Source organism: Pygoscelis adeliae, unplaced genomic scaffold, assembly GCF_000699105.1.
Source record: "Pygoscelis adeliae isolate BGI_AS28 unplaced genomic scaffold, ASM69910v1 Scaffold166, whole genome shotgun sequence".
Classification (NCBI taxonomy): Eukaryota; Metazoa; Chordata; class Aves; order Sphenisciformes; family Spheniscidae; genus Pygoscelis; species Pygoscelis adeliae.
In genome coordinates this window covers 1,065,334-1,069,546 of record NW_008825156.1, presented here as the reverse complement: position 1 = coordinate 1,069,546, position 4,213 = coordinate 1,065,334, and positions in this window count along the sequence as shown.

Here is a 4,213-nt window from a genome sequence, read left to right as displayed (position 1 = left end):
TCTCCTCCCCCTGTTCTTTTATTTGCATTTTTAAACCAAACTAACCACGTGACTGTTTTTTTTTTTAATCTAATTTGCTGTCAGAATTACTGTCTCATCATAGAAAATTGAAGAGAATATACAGTATTTCCCCCCCTTAACTCTGAGAGTGGTCTTTCCTTAAGCAGTTTGAGATGCCAAACTCTTTCTCCGTGTCCAGAGACTGTGTCTCCCTGACCTGTTGGCCCACTATGTCTGGTCACCCACTTGGGTGGACTCGTGTTTCAGAAGGGCTTCTTCCCTTCTCTCTGATAAGGAAACATGCTAGCAGCCTGTCGGGTTTGTCTTTTTCAATGTATTAAAACGTAACCCAGCCTGTTCAGGATGACATGACAGCGTCACCTGCCTGACCCAGCACCAGCGGGGCAGCAGGCACTCCCAGCATCTCTCCTAGCCTACAGCCTTCTCCTGGGGCCACATCTCCCTGGCTGAGTATTGCCAGGTGTAGTCCTCCAACAGGGTACTCGAGCTATCCTCTGGTCCTCTGGGCCAGCTAGAACAAGCTCCTGTTTGACTTGGGACATAGAGTGGTCCTGTAGCAGCCAAAGCGGGACCCCAGTTTCTAAGTCCAGCCTAAAAACTACTAGGATGTGGAATATAAGCTCCCAGAGCCCAGTGATGATGAACACAGGGTTTTTTTTTTCAAAATGTAGGAAAAATCCATCCCTCTTGCCTGGCTGTGTGATTTTTAGCCCTAGCGCTGCTGTACGGGAGCTGGAGACTCCGATGCAGAATGAAGGCCCCATGTGCCAGGTGGAAGATAAGAGCTAATCCCTACTTTGAAAAAAGCATCATCTGCATAAGCAAGACGGATGCAGCCAAGTCCCATCCCGTTTTCTGAGCGCAGATCTAAGCACACAGAGAGCTTAACTGATTTCCCCACTGGCACGTCCCAAGCCTCTGTTCCCCCAGGATGCCTTAATACCCCAATCAGCTGATCTCCTATGTTAAAGAGATGCATTTAACCCAAAAAGGCTGGCTGGGTCCTGAAAACCAATCATGCAGAGCCCACCGTTCCTCAACAGCCCAAGGGGAGTACAAGTCATCCGCTACCAAATATTTATCGACGGGAATACAAGGGCATTGTTTCTGCTGGGGGATTGTGCCTAAACCTTTAATCGTGCCATGAGTACTGAACGTTACGTCTCAGCGGGAACAATCACAGGCTTGATCTTCGCCAAGAGCTGGAGAAGCCAAGAGCCAGGATTGTCCACCCATGCTTTTCCAGCAGGGAGCAGAGCACACCCCACCCCATGAGCAGCCTGCACACGGCCCCATGGTATCTTGACCAGCAAATCCTCAGGTTTACATCAGCCCCCCCATTTACTGCACCGTCACTGCAGAACTCTGTGCACATGACAATTTGATAACTCACTCTTTATTAAATGTCTCCACTGATGCAAAGAAGATAAAATTTTTCATTATACGTCCCCTTGAGTAGTAGGACGCTTGGCCCTGACCCTCAGGACTGTCTTTATGGGCCTGATACTTCTCCAACTGTCTCCGCTCTAGGTCTGATGAGAGCTTTGCCAAAAGCCCACTCAGACAAGGACCTGCCCAAGGAGAGGGAGGATGAGACCCCTCATTTATGGAGATGACTTGCTCATTCATCTGGTTGGCTCAGCAATTTGTTGCTTTGGGAAACTATTTTTACTCACAGTCAATGACGATGAACGTTGTTTTGGGGGCTGGTGGCTTTTTCTTTTTCCGCTCTTTCTTGGATTTATTTTTAGGTTCCTTTAGGAGGGAAAAGAAGCGGAGTGCAGACTGAAAGCTTAGAGGACAGGAGACAGAGATCAAGGGAGAGTGGGGGGATGGGATTCACCCCTCCAAGCCTCAGGCCACCTTACTGCTTATGGGGCTTAGCAACCCATGACGAATTTTATAAGGGGAATAGGAAAGAGGACTCAGGAGGTTGTGGGCTTTCTCCTTCAGAAAAAAGCAGGGGCAGGTCCTGCTAATGGTTTTCTGGAGAGCTGGAGTAGGATTTGAGATGGAAGACTTTCTCACGGGTCTTACAGCACTTGATTATGCTACAGCCCACATGTCTTTAACACGATTACAGGAGAATTGCTTTGAGGCAGGAAACATCTTTCTGTTCTGTTCATCCCATGCTTAGTATAAGGGGATGCGGGCCTTGATGCCACAGTAATACAGGCCGTTATTCATACTCATCCCAGCTTTTATTTGAAACTAAAGTGGTCCTAGACCTTATGGTTGAGAGCTTGCATGCATGACCTTTAAAGACTCCCAGAAAATAGGAGTGTTGAAGTAATGCAGAATATTGAGGGGTTTTTCATCCTTGTGTCATTATTTTTTAAGCTAGTTCCCTAATTTTGAAGGGTCACATGAATGGTTTTTGAACCAGTGATGTTTAGTTGTGGTCTGTTGTAGTCCACAGTAATAAACCTCTCACTGCTCACATTTAGCATTGAGAAAGATGATGAGTTACCAACCCAAAGACCAAAAAGTGCTCTGCACAACTCTAGGGTTGATCAGGTACTCAGAGAAGAGAAAAAACAGCCATCGGTTGGATGATGACCTTCAACCTCCCTGACCTTTCAATCTTACTCACCCCAGGGAATACGCCCACCTCTGTTGATCCCACGTTCCCCTACAGCACCCTGCTGCCTCACAAATTTCCCCAGACAAATGAATAGCAGGGTCATCGGTAGCTCCTATGGCAGATAGCAATCTGCATCCAAGGGGTATCGTTGCCCCTCCTGAGCCTGCAGGAAGGATGCTCTGCACAGCTGCAGGTTGCGTGGGTTTGTCCAAGCCCTCCAGAAAAGCTGACGACAGCTGACTGCGGGTCTGCCTCTCCTGCAGACATCTTAATCCCATGGGAACATCATTCTCACCCCGGTGCTGCTTCTGCTCCTTAGCAGCTTCTTGGAGGGAGACCTGGGTCTCGTCACAGGCACTAATAAAACCCTCTTTACTTTGGCAGGACCCAGTACCACTCCAGTAGCAATAAATCCCAAACCAGAGCGCAGTTTGTCCTTTTTTAACTAGCACAGGAACCTTCAGAAGGATTAAATTGGCCTCGTGGAAACTGGACCCACTCCAGCCTGGGAGCGCTGTGGCCATGCAAGAAGTCCCCTCGCATCACACCAGCCCGTGGGGATGAACACGGGTTGGGTGCCCCTACACAGGAGCCAAACCTGCTTGCGAATAGCTGAGTGAATTACCATCCTTATTTCTTAGCTCAGCACTTTGTGGGTAGGCTTAAGGCATTTCCAGAGGATTTCCCTTCCCATTCAGGTACCGCTCGCGCTAACTTTTGTTTTACCCCACCTCTTTCCAGTACTCTGGGGTTTCTCTGCTCTTCTTCCCCAGCGCCCCAGCCGAAGTGGCTGCTGCCTCAAGGCCACCTGCACCAGGCCTGGCTCTGCCACTGCGAGGTGTCACAGCATGTTCTCATGTCCTCACCCTCCCCGTGCCATGGCTGCATCCTCCCAAATGACCTGCAAGCTGTCCCTGCACGGCACCAGCTGCTCTCCAGCATTGCGTCCCTGGGGGGATGCTACCACAGCACCCCAGAATTGGGTTTCCATGCAGCTCCCAGGGTAGTTGGCAATGGGAGGCAGCAAGCATTTCCTTGATCCTGTGCCAAGCCTGGGCACGGCCAGATCCTCCCGGGCTCATCCATCCTTCATAACATCCCCACCTCCCTCCCCTAAAGCAGCTGCATGCCCTGCGTCCTGCTGCCAGGGTGCTCCCGTCCCTGCCTGCACTGTGATTTGCTCAGTGCCGGCAGGATTTATTGCCCCGCACACAGGATTTATCCCCTGTCCATGCTGCCCCCATGACTGGAGCACTTTTGTCCCCATGGCTCTACATCGCTGCCACCTCCCCTCGCCACGCTGCCCCCATAGTCCCCACATGCCCCTGCCAGGCTTGCTTGAGGTTTTCACCTGGGCCCATGGGGGCGAACCCGCAACCCAGGCTGCAGCAAGTCCTCACTGCAAAGGTCTCTGTGGGTGATGCTGGGGAGAGTGGGGCCGAGTATCCCCTCCAGATGGCCGGGGAAGCCACTCGGCTGGGGCCCAGGAGATGCCCTTCTCCAGCGGGGCGCTACCAGGATGCTCCAAGCAGGAGGTGACGTCCCCGTGGGGGGGGACACGAGGAGAAGTGCTGAGACACGGAGGAGCTCTCCTGCATGGAGCATCTT